Source organism: Oreochromis niloticus, unplaced genomic scaffold (assembly GCF_001858045.2).
Source record: "Oreochromis niloticus isolate F11D_XX unplaced genomic scaffold, O_niloticus_UMD_NMBU tig00000768_pilon, whole genome shotgun sequence".
Classification (NCBI taxonomy): Eukaryota; Metazoa; Chordata; class Actinopteri; order Cichliformes; family Cichlidae; genus Oreochromis; species Oreochromis niloticus.
In genome coordinates this window covers 9,420-22,370 of record NW_020327243.1, presented here as the reverse complement: position 1 = coordinate 22,370, position 12,951 = coordinate 9,420, and the positions used below count along the sequence as shown (strand labels likewise).

General features: G+C 41.2%; 1 long non-coding RNA gene across 1 annotated transcript; it reads right to left on the bottom strand.

Annotated features, from left to right (window-relative positions):
• Window positions 1-4,475: 4,475 nt before the first annotated feature.
• On the bottom strand, window positions 4,476-5,339 carry LOC106096994 (uncharacterized). The gene is made up of 3 exons (XR_001223330.2): window positions 5,299-5,339; window positions 4,648-4,987; window positions 4,476-4,486 (listed from the first exon to the last, which is right to left on the bottom strand). It is a non-coding gene; the product is annotated as an uncharacterized LOC106096994 (long non-coding RNA).
• Window positions 5,340-12,951: the final 7,612 nt, after the last annotated feature.

Sequence of the window (12,951 nt, the reverse complement as noted above, 5' to 3'; positions counted from 1 at the left end):
AGGTCAGAATTACTTCAAATAAACATTGTTCACACTTAACTAACAAAACTTCTGTTTAAGGTATAAAGCACAAACAAAATGTGTTTCAAATTCTATTTCTAATGTTGTACAACTAACCAAATTCTAAATGTTTTCATTACATGGCAATGTAGCTATCACCAATCATTAAAGCAATTCACACTGCTCATTAAAAGAATAACTCTGATTTTTCTGTGTATTATGAACTAAATGTATCCTGATACACACAGAGATGGATGAGCAGAGGTCACATGATGAAAGAAAAAACATGGAGTCTTTGATTTATTTAGATATTTATTGATGAATGCAAACAAACCCTGACACTGAACCATCGTCGAGCTTTCACAGAACAAACCTGATCACATGACCTCCTGACCCAAACAGTGAAAAGCTCCATGGCAACAACAACAAACAGCCTCACATATGTTAACAGAGGCTGTTAGAAGCACAGAGTCTTTACAGTCTTTCTCCTGTTTGTACACAGATCTCTGCACATCTTCATCACAGTTACTCACAGACGTGCAGAGTGTGTGGATATCAAAGCTAAGTTTCCACCATGTTTGTAGTCTGTACTGGGACTCATGGAGCATCTCTCTATGAGCACTCAGTGCTTTAAACAGTGAGTCCCAGTTTAACCAGCAGCCTTCACACCACACATCACACAGACATGGAAACTTCAAACCCTCAGACTGAAGTCACTGGCAGTCTCTGGCACCAGCGACTGTGCTAACAAACACACAGCAAACAGTGAAGGTTTGGTAGAGAAAGCCGGTTGGTTAATACCAAGTATGCGGTGAAGGAGGCGGGGTTACATTACTAGATGATTAAACATGAAACTATTTTGCAGTCAATAATTAAAACAATTAAAGAAAACATCAAGCTATTTATTCAAGATAATTCATAATTTTATAAACTGGAATGATGAAATTATATTGGCTGGATCTGATTATTGGGGGTGGTCATGACCCCCATAACCCCCCTGGAGATTATGCGCCTGGTCCTGAGGTCAAATCCACCATCTTTGTTTCAGTGCTGAGTTTCATGTTCTCCCGTGTTTGTGTGCGTCCTGTGAGGAATTGAGGTGTTATTTTTCTGCCATTTTTATTATTTCATTTTACTATTTCTAGTTTCATTATTTTGTTATTGCTATTGCATCATAATCATATAACAAGCATCTGCATTGACGCATTTATTAATAGTGATATTGCATTTAGATGTTTAAACATATTGGCACCCAATTAAGTTTTTATTACAGGTGCAGTTATAACCACTTTAAACTGTTGAGTTGGATTTATAATCTTAAATGTTTATTGTTAAAGACTGTTAAAGTTAAAAATGTTAAAGACTGCAGTGTGAAAGAGTAACTCTGTGCCAAAATAAGACAGGAAGTTACATGTTTTTGAAGTTACATGCTTTGCAGGAAGTGGAACCGAAACTAGAGTCTGAGTGAACGTTAGTCTGAGGAGCAGTTTCGATGATGCTATTATGTTTTATACTTTTATATCTTTTGATTAAGCTTTTAGTAGAGGTTCTTGATGAAAACATTGTATTTTCATCAACATTGTATTTTTCATGTATTGTATTTGTTTTAAATGTTATATACCTATATGGTATGTTACTTTTGTTGCCATGATGCCAGGTCTCTCTTGGAAATGAGATTTTAAATCTCAATGAGATTTTTACCTGAATAAATAAAGGACTAATAATAAAAAAAAAAATTCAGTAGAGTACACATACATAGTTTCGGTTCGGTTATTACATACACGAGAGCGGCTTCTGTCTCTCTGTCTGGGGAGAGGCCAGGAGCTAGTCGACGAGGTGAAATAGGGTGCGATTGTGGTTAGCACATAGACACACATGTAACCACACACACACACACACACACACACACACACACACACACACACACACTTAGTTAGAGAGGTTCACTTGTAGGTGAAAGTTTAAGCATGTGTTGCTAGGGTTGCAGTTTTATGTTGGTGTACGTGACTGTTTGATGAAGAAGCAGGTGCACGATGCGAGAGCTGAGCTGGCTTGCGGGAAACCACCGGGGAGAAGATGGAAGCCAGTGTTCTTTTAATTGTGTCTCAAGTTGTCAAATAGAACATTTGTGGTTTTGAAGCTGATGTACTGACGCAATGAGGGGGCGTCACAAAATATACTCTGATGCATATAAAACTGTAGTTTGATGTTTGGAGGATGAGATTGTGGGGCTGTCTGCTTACAGAGTCAGCTCATTCTTCCACGCGTGTCTTTTCATTAAAAATCATCGTCTTTCCCTTTTGGACCAGTGTGGTTACTTGCATTCCGCCTGTGTTTACTTCCCTATATTTTTGAACCCAACAGTCCTCTCCGGTACTCCGGCTTCCTCCCACAGTCCAAACACATGCAGTTAGTGGGGTCAGGTTAACTGTGAGTAGTTGTGTGTCTCTCTGTGTTATTCCACCTTAAAAAACGACTTCCTGTTAGCATTAAGTGCTTCTGTAGGACTGATGTCATTTTCATGGGTTGGATCATTTAAATGTAGCTGGACTCAGATGCAGTAAATAAGTTGATTGATCATTAATGAATAAAGCTGCTCAAATCCATCACGTGGACATATGTGATTGTGTAGTATTGATCCCAATGCTGGTATCAGTACTGGATCAATAACACTGGATGGATGCGTTCAGCATGGAGCCCTGAGCTGTGTTACAGACAAACATGAAACTGACAGGTCTGTGTCATTCACAGTCTGTAACACTTCTAAACAACAGAGGCTGACCCAAGTGCCTCAGAGCCAGGCACGCTCACATCACAGCTCTCTAAAGAAGTTTCAAAATAAGAGCTGAAAGCTGTGTTTGCTTGTGTTAGCTTATTATTGTGGAGACTAACATTCAGTGATCATGTGTTCAGACTCATAATGATTACTCTCATAAATCCTGATCTTTGTATTTACTGTGTGTTGGATCAATAACTGAGATTCATCGTATCACACAGCTGTGCTGCTGCTGCTGGTGATGTCAGCACATCTGGAACAATACGAGGTATCTGCTACCAGCCTGAGCAGGACGTGAGACCTGTGGACTGTTTAAAGCTGTCCCTCCACAGGTCACTCAGACCTGATCCACACCTCAGTGAGATTCTCTGACTTCCTCAGTAGAGACAGAAACCATTCAGATCTGGGACGATCAGCTGACTGATGATGTCACACAGACTGTTTTTCAGGAACAGTGATTCTGATGTGAGCCTGCTAGCTGACAGCAGACCTGATGAAACCACATGTTGACATCTGTGAGGACAGACTGGACTCTTTGACTGCACCTTGGTTCTCCTCAGAGGTCTGTACAGGAGCATGTCCACTCCCACTGAAGATCTCAGTCACTGTGAAACATAGAAACCTGCTTGTGTCATTGATGATCCCTCAATACAATCAGATTCTGCTTAGAACTGCATTCAAAATTATTAAGCCAATATTTTCAACTTATATGGCTGAAACATTTTCAAATGATGAGTTTCCAACAATGAGTGAAACGGTAAGAGCATGTGGAGAGTTTGGAAACATCCCATTAAGAAAGAGAAATCAAACATTTGGATTCATTTTAATGAGCTCAGACTTGTTGAAAATGCGGAGGAGTTGGTTGTGAACTGAGCTTCAGAGAAACACAACATACTGATATTCACTGTGAAGCTTTGAGTGGAAAAGGACAGAAAACAACATGTGGTTCCTGGAATAATGGGAGCTTCCATCTTTAAAGGACTGAAGAGGAAGAATTTTACAAGGAATCATTTAGAACAGTTTAAACATCAACTGATTGAATCCATGAATGTGAAAACGTGTTTGTGAGTGAAAGAGACAGACATGTACAGACCGAATTATCTGTTCAACAGTCAGAGTGTTTCTCTAACAGGAGACACTCTTTACACTCCAGTCAGCACAGGGACACTGAGGAACCAGAACCAACATAAAACCCAGGATAAAGAGTTTGAGTGAATGTGGTGTTGAAGGTGTGGAGGTGGATCAGAGTGTCAGAGGAGACTCTGTAGAAGGACAGAGTGCCAGCAGGACAGTCCACATACACTGCTGCTCTGTTAGAGACAGAGGAGGAGGAGGAGGAGCAGGAGGAGGAGGAGGAGGAGGAGGAGATGATGGTGTTTATGTTATTGTGGAGGACAAGCTGATGACCATCATTAGAGCACCACAGACTCCAGGACTGATCATTCCATCCAAACAAACAGTCATCACTGCCTCCTTTCCTTCTGATTCTTCTGTAACTCACTGATATATGAACATTTCCTCTCCACTCGACCTCCCAGTAACAGCGACCAGTCAGACCATTTCTACACAGCAGCTGTTCATAAACATCAAATCTGTCTGGATGATCAGGATATGACTGAACCTCCCACATATTTGTCACCTTCCTGTTGTTGTCAGACAGTTGGAGCTTTGTGTTCACTGTGTTTGTGTCGATTGTGAGTTGACAGGAATCTGATGGAGAGAACAAACACAATCCAGCTGCAGTTATTGATCCATCATCTGTTCATTGATTGACACTTTGATGATGACTCCTGACATCAGAGATGTGAATGATGAAGATGGTTGAATGTGCTCTGCTTTGTTTTCATGAATCCCATTAAAAACACACTTACACTTCCTCAGACCTGGTCTCAACCATCGGACTCCAGCAGGCTCCACCCTGAAAGGAGGAGGGGTCAGAGCAGCACAGTCAGCATGCACACATGGACATTACATGGCTCTCATACACATGAACATTCACAGTGTTCATCAAAGTGAAAGCCCGGGGGAATGAATTGTCTGTGGTGTCTGTTTTTTTGTTAACAACACTCTGTATCGTCTGCCTGAAGGAAGAAATGTGAACAGTTTATCTCCATGATGTGAAAGGTCTGTAGAGATGTGTTTGTCCCTCATTCTGGACCTTTACAGGTCCTGAATGGAGGAAAGACAGCACAGATGAGCCTCTCTAAAGACCTAAAGATCTCTAAAGACTACCACCTGTAGCTCAGGTGGTAGAGCTGGTCATCTACTGATCGGAAGGTTGGTGGTTCGGATCCTGGCTTCCCCTAGTCTGCATGCCAAATGTCTAAATGAATAACCCCAAATTGCTCTCCGATGCATCCATCGGAGTATGAATGTGTGTGAATGTCAGTTAGAAAGCACCTACGAAAAATGTGCTTGTGCGAATGGGTGTGAATGGGTGAATGCACAAGTTGTATAAAGCGCTTTGAGTGCTCAGAAGAGTAGAAAAGTGCTGTATAAGAACCAGTCCATTTACCATTTACCTTATTGTCTGGCCCCGTCATGCTTCATGACTGAGGCCAACCAGACAGTGACAGATAGAAACAGGACAGACTGGATGATGCCATTTCTCCAGACTGCACAGGGTTATATCTCTTGATTATTTCGGACACATTCATCGACACCATATCTCCAGTCATTGGAGAAAATATCAGAGTAGAAAAAAGAGACATTTTTACAGGAAAAACCACAAACATGTTTAACCAATCATTTTACAAACATTTAAAAAAACTAACAAACAACAACAACTATTTCCCTAAAAATGCAGCCGAGGCCTCAGGCCGTTTTTATATAACCATTTCAAACTATTTACAGAACAATCAGGTGTTCTGCATCAAATAAGAAGACACACAAATGATTTGTGCAAATGCAAAAATTAGTTTGTGTCCACTATAAGAAAGAAGAGAACAGCACAGGGATAAACCTGCAGGTCTGACAGCAGGAGGTGGATCACTCCTGTTTTCCATGTGGAGACAGTGTTTACACTGCAGTCTGCCTTTGGTGGCTTTAAGGCAGCAACTGTGACGTTCACTAGTAGAACTGACACACAAAACAACGACTACACTACCTACACATCAACTACACACTAACTACACACTAACTGTAGCCTCCAAACACACTAAACATCACAAATCTCTCACGTATCAAAACTCTCGTTCTCTCTCTCGACATTACATGGCTCTCATAAACATACTGTTAGACACTGATAAAAGAACAGTCCATCCTTTTCACAAATACATTTAAAGGAGTGGGAGTCATGTGAATATTGTCATCTGATTGGTTTGAATCCTCTAGTCAGTCACAGAAAGACCCCCCCCATGTATTGCTCTGGATGATTAGCAGCAAAACACATTTTGTCCAACAACAATCACTTTCAGTTTAATTATTGGCTTTATTTGAAGTGTTGTCAGGATTACAGTTACTGTGGAACAGCTCTTTGAGACCGTTAGCAGTGTTAACTGCTCTGATTAGCGCCGTTCGTGGCTAATACTAATTTGACGTGAATTAGAATTATCGGCTGACGCTAACACCGTTTTCCCTTCCTTTTTACTATGTCAATAGGTAACGCTTATACCCTTTTCCCTTGTGTTACTACAAAGTGAGTTAATGCTAAGTAGGCTGCCATTAGCAGCTAATGCTAATACCATTGTACCTTGCTTTATAACAATTTGAGCAGCTAATACTATGTAGGCCATCGTTACAGCGAATGCTAATTTGACGTGAATTAGCATTATGCGCTAATGCTGACACGGTTTTCCCTTGCTTTCTACAACATGAGCAACTAATGCTAAGTAGGCCACTTTTCTCTGCTCAGGATTTGTGTGACCATGATGTATTCTGACAAACTCTATATTCATAGCTGAATTCACAATAAATGTTCTCATAAGTAAGTAATGAGGGTTCTCAAGTACATGTTTTTCTGTTATTGTTTTCAAACAGCAGAATGAGAGTGATATATTTATTTTAACCGGGCCCATTAGCAGCATTAGCTTATCAGAGTTTCCAGTATTTAAGCTTCCATTTCCAAATGTTAGCTGCTCCTGTCTGCCTCTTTGTCTCTCTCACACACACACACACACTGAAATGATTCACAGCCTTGTTTCATCCTTCTCTCAGTGTCACTGACTGTCACTGTGACTGTGGACATAAAGCATGGGAAACATACACATGGCTGACACTTTATTAGGTACACAGTGGCCACTATCTAAGGTACAGTACACCTGTGACCTAATAAAGTGTGTCTAAAGTTACAAAATGTTGTCTCCGTCCAAATATTTATAGACCTAACTGTAGGTCTACTTTTAATGAAACTCTCAACATGACTTATCATTTATCATTAATGTTCCTGCAAACAGACTCCTTGGAGACCCCGTCATAAATATCCATGTACTATCCAGCTAGACTAGTGTGCCTGTCCCTGAAAATATTCCTGCATGTGTGATTGTTCATGTCTCATCTGCAGGAAACAAACAGGAAGTGAGTGAAGGACACAGTTTCCAGCTCTTCCTCCTCTATCAGACATTCTCTCCATACCTGAGAGTTTCCAGTCTCCAGCCTGGATCCTTCAGTCCAGCTGACAGCAGCTTCATTCCTGAGTCGCCTGGATGATTGTAGCTCAGGTCCAGCTCTCTCAGATGGGAGGGGTTGGAGCTCAGAGCTGAGGCCAGAGAAGTACAGCCTTCCTCTGTGATCAGACAGCCTGAAAGACTGCAGACACACAAAGCAACAATCCATCTGTGAACACTTCTTTGTACAATTTTGTTCATTTTTTTCGTCTTTCGGAGAGATTTAACACACAGATTATCAGTGCTTTGTGACACTGGAGAGGAAGAAGTCTCTCAATAGCAAAGGACCTGAAGCAGGACCAGGTTGAGGGAGGAAAAGCCATCCAAAGTGACTGTTTGATGGGTATGGGGATAGACAAGAACATAAAGAAGGAAAGGAAGAGCATCAGGAAAGAATGGTAAATGGCCGGTATTTATATAGCGCTTTACTAGTCCCTAAGGACCCCAAAGCGCTTTACACATCCAGTCATCCACCCATTCACACACACATTCACACACTGGTGATGGCAAGCTACGTTGTAGCCACAGCCACCCTGGGGCGCACTGACAGAGGCGAGGCTGCCGGACACTGGAGCCACCGGGCCCTCTGACCAACACCAGTAGGCAATGGGTGAAGTGTCTCGCACAAGGACACCGCGACCGAGACTGTCCAAGCCGGGGCTCGAACTGGCAACCTTCCGATTACAAGGCGAACTCCCAACTCTTGAGCCAACGAAGGACAAATGAGCCTCACAACTTAAGGATCCGTCTTGTTTTCTTATTTTAGAAACTCTAAGCACCACAAGTAAGTCTACACTCTGGGTCTGGCATTAGGATATGTGCTATATGAGGGAATATGGTTGTATAAGACTACAGGGAGTGCAGAATTATTAGGCAAGTTTTATTTTTGAGGAATAATTTTATTATTGAACAACAACCATGTTCTCAATGAACCCAAAAAACTCATTAATATCAAAGCTGAATGTTTTTGGAAGAAGTTTTTAGTTTGTTTTTAGTTTTAGCTATTTTAGGGGGATATCTGTGTGTGCAGGTGACTATTACTGTGCATAATTATTAGGCAACTTAACAAAAAACAAATATATACCCATTTCAATTATTTATTTTTACCAGTGAAACCAATATAACATCTCCACATTCACAAATATACATTTCTGACATTCAAAAACAAAACAAAAACAAATCAGCGACCAATATAGCCACCTTTCTTTGCAAGGACACTCAAAAGCCTGCCATCCATGGATTCTGTCAGTGTTTTGATCTGTTCACCATCAACATTGCGTGCAGCAGCAACCACAGCCTCCCAGACACTGTTCAGAGAGGTGTACTGTTTTCCCTCCTTGTAAATCTCACATTTGATGATGGACCACAGGTTCTCAATGGGGTTCAGATCAGGTGAACAAGGAGGCCATGTCATTAGTTTTTCTTCTTTTATACCCTTTCTTGCCAGCCACGCTGTGGAGTACTTGGACGCGTGTGATGGAGCATTGTCCTGCATGAAAATCATGTTTTTCTTGAAGGATGCAGACTTCTTCCTGTACCACTGCTTGAAGAAGGTGTCTTCCAGAAACTGGCAGTAGGACTGGGAGTTGAGCTTGACTCCATCCTCAACCCGAAAAGGCCCCACAAGCTCATCTTTGATGATACCAGCCCAAACCAGTACTCCACCTCCACCTTGCTGGCGTCTGAGTGGGACTGGAGCTCTCTGCCCTTTACCAATCCAGTCACGGGCCCATCCATCTGGCCCATCAAGACTCACTCTCATTTCATCAGTCCATAAAACCTTAGAAAAATCAGTCTTGAAATATTTCTTGGCCCAGTCTTGTTAGGTTAAGGCTGTGTGCAGGCAGGAATGGTGGACCCATAGTGCAGACGCTCGGAGGCAAAAAGGTGAACTCAAAACAGCTTTAATGCTGAACTCAAAGGTAACAAAACTGGGACTCAAAATAAACTCAGGCAAGCAGACAGAACACACAGCATAGTAAACGGTAGATCGTGACAGAGAGCACAGGAAAACACAGGGCTTAAATACACAGGGAGCAATCAGGGAATGGGCAACAGGAGGGAAACACAGCTGGGGCAAATCAGGACTAACGAGACAAGGAGAGCAAAACCAGATACACTAACATGAGACATGGACTTTCAAAGTAAAACAGGAAACATAACACAGACTCACAGGCAGGCATTATAACAAAGGGAACAAAGGCGTGGGACCAGGGCAGACACAGACACTGACTGGACGTGGGGATACAGCAAACAGGGGAGACAGCAACTCAAAATCACAGACAGAAAACCAGAACACTAAAACTCTAACAGAACCCACCCAGAGAACCCAAACTAAGAATAATCCAAAAACCCAAAAAGCAAAACTAGAATATAATGAAATAACAAACTCAAAGAACCAAAACACAAACCACTGGGTCGATGACCCAGGGATCCTAACAAGTCTTGACGTTTCAGCTTGTGTGTCTTGTTCAGTGGTGGTCGTCTTTCAGCCTTTCTTACCTTGGCCATGTCTCTGAGTATTGCACACCTTGTGCTTTTGGGCACTCCAGTGATGTTGCAACTCTGAAATATGGCCAAACTGGTGGCAAGTGGCATCTTGGCAGCTGCACGCTTGACTTTTCTCAGTTCATGGGCAGTTATTTTGCGCCTTGGTTTTTCCACACGCTTCTTGCGACCCTGTTGACTATTTTGAATGAAACGCTTGATTGTTCGATGATCACGCTTCAGAAGCTTTGCAATTTTAAGACTGCTGCATCCCGCTGCAAGATATCTCACTACTTTTGACTTTTCTGAGCCTGTCAAGTCCTTCTTTTGACCCATTTTGCCAAAGGAAAGGAAGTTGCCTAATAATTATGCACACCTGATATAGGGTGTTGATGTCATTAGACCACACCCCTTTTCATTACAGAGATGCACATCACCTAATATGCTTAATTGGTAGTAGGCTTTCGAGCCTATACAGCTTGGAGTAAGACAACATGCATGAAGAGGATGATGTGGACAAAATACTCATTTGCCTAATAATTCTGCACTCCCTGTATATGTTGGAAGAAGCACTTTAGGTTGATTTTTTGGAATTCACAGGGAGCCAATGAAGAGAAAAAAAATGAGCATTGCGAGTCATTTGAATGCCTTTAAATGCCTTTAAAGTACCTTTCAGAATAAACTCATAATGAATTACAATAGTGTTCCACAAAACTACTGCATGACATAGTTTTATGGAATAACTCTGAGATGTGATGTTACTAATTTTAGTAAAGAACACATAGATTTTTCTTTACTATGCACAATAAATGAAACGTTGTAATCAAACATGACTCCTCATAGTATTCATAGTCATTCAATATTCAACAGCAAATTATTTAAATGTTAGTTGTTTATGCAGTAACATTCAAATTTTAAATGATCATCATTAAAAAAAATCCTGACCTTAGAGTTTCCAGTGCACAATACAGACTCTTTAGTCCAACAGACAAAATCTTCACTCCTGCATCCTTAACTTCATTCTTACTCAGGTCCAGCTCTCTCAGACTACAGGACTGACAGCTGAGAACTGAGGACAAAGCTTCACAGCTTCTCTCTGAGAGATCACAGTCGCTCAATCTGAAAAATTAGAAAAACACGTAACAATGAGGCAGTTGTTAAAGTGTATTCATGAAGCAGTGAGGACTATTTAACAATATTTATTCATGTTCATGGTGAGGTTTTCTCAGTAGACAAGAGGGTTCGTTCGCTACACCTGTGAATGACATTTTGGAGTAAACAGCCTTCTTGGAGGGCACTCCACCTGGGGACTCTGTCATCCTACTTGGAGACTTCAATGCTCATGTCGACAACTACATGAGACCTGGAGGGGTGCAATTGATAGGAGCAGCCTGCCACATTTGAACGGAAGTGGTATTCTGTTACTGGTGTTAGGAAAAATATATTTTCTAGCGCTTATTTGCTGTGTATTTTAAAGGAGTTTGCAAAGAAAAGCATCTGGACTTCTTTAAGTTGCTTGAAGACGTTTCACCTCTCATCCGAGAAGCTTCTTCAGTTCTAAGGGTCAAATGGTGGAGAGTCCCAGATTTAAACCCAGTGGGAGTATCCCCCCAAAGAGGGACAAAGAACCCCCTGGTGATCCTCTAATCACATGAGCCAAGGTGTGAAAATGGGTATGGGACCTAATCAGCCAGGGTTTCGGGTGAGCTCATTGTGAAACCTGGCCCCACCTTGTCATGTGAATTCCTGAGGTCAGATGGCCCAGGATGTGAGTGGGCGTTAAGGCGCCTGGGGAGGGAACTCAAAACTGGATTATAGATGGCAGACAGTTGGTGTCGTAAATCTGGGACGCTTTTCTTTGCAAACTCCTTTGACTACGATGACCTGGATGACTGAGAACCTTCCCAGACATGCTGTGTATTTTGTTTTATGCATTTAATAACAGGCCAATATATTAAAGGCAACTTTTGAGTTATAAACTGTGTCATAGGTCATTAGATTGTTTAGCAAGACTGAAAACTGTGCACAGCAGGAAGCTTTGTAAAGAGTTGGAGAGAACATCGCCTACTTTTATGCTGCAAAAAGAGAACAACAGGAAACAGCGGGGCGAGAGGGAGTTACGATAGATTTCTAAGTAATTGTAGAAGATCACCAAAAAAGAAATTGTATCTAACTGTCACTAACTGTAGCTGATGCATGTCAAGCTCTTTAAGTTTGTGCAGCTTCCCCGCTTGAAAGGGACTGATGCATCTACCACAGGTGTTTAACTGGATTTCACTCAATGACCAGGCAGATCTTTTGTTTTCCTTTTTCTTTTAATCTTCTTTTCGGCCATAGTCAGCCATAGGTGAAAAACCTTTAAATACAAACCAATAAAACAAAATACAAATTATTTTAATTATCACACATCTGAGAATATTGTGAACAATCCCAAACATTTTTTTCTAAACACATCAATGCTGTGCATAAGCTTTGTAGCACAATATTTGCTTGAGTATTTTTAAATGCTCAAATTATGTAATTCACTGTAACAATTGTATATACAACTTAAAAGATACTGCTTTCTATAAAAGTACTAAATTAAATGACCAAAACAGTAAACAATAGTATTTATAACCAGCTTCTCTTGACCATATGCAAGCATTAACAGTCTTCCATATGCAGACCAACAATAAACAATGGTGCCGCTTGTAAATGGGCGACCAACCCACGGCACAATGCTAATGCTACGTAAGCCGCGATTCTTTAGCAACCCACTTCAACCAGTCTTTTAATTTAGCCAGCAACCATTTCCTTACTGGCTGCCTCCCTGGCTTTATAGTAGGGATGCAACGATACCAATTTTTTCAAACCGATCCGATACTTGGATCTGAGTACTTGCCGATACCGAGTACAAAAACCGATACTTCTGCCACACACAAGTTAAACTTAACCGGTAGTAAAGAAACGACCCCACACAACTCTTTAACACAAACGAAACGTTTACTGAACGTAAGGGCAGAGACAAATACTGTACAACACATCCCTTTTTTAAACTCAAATGATATTCCAATTCCTTAACCAAATGAAATACACTGTATAAAT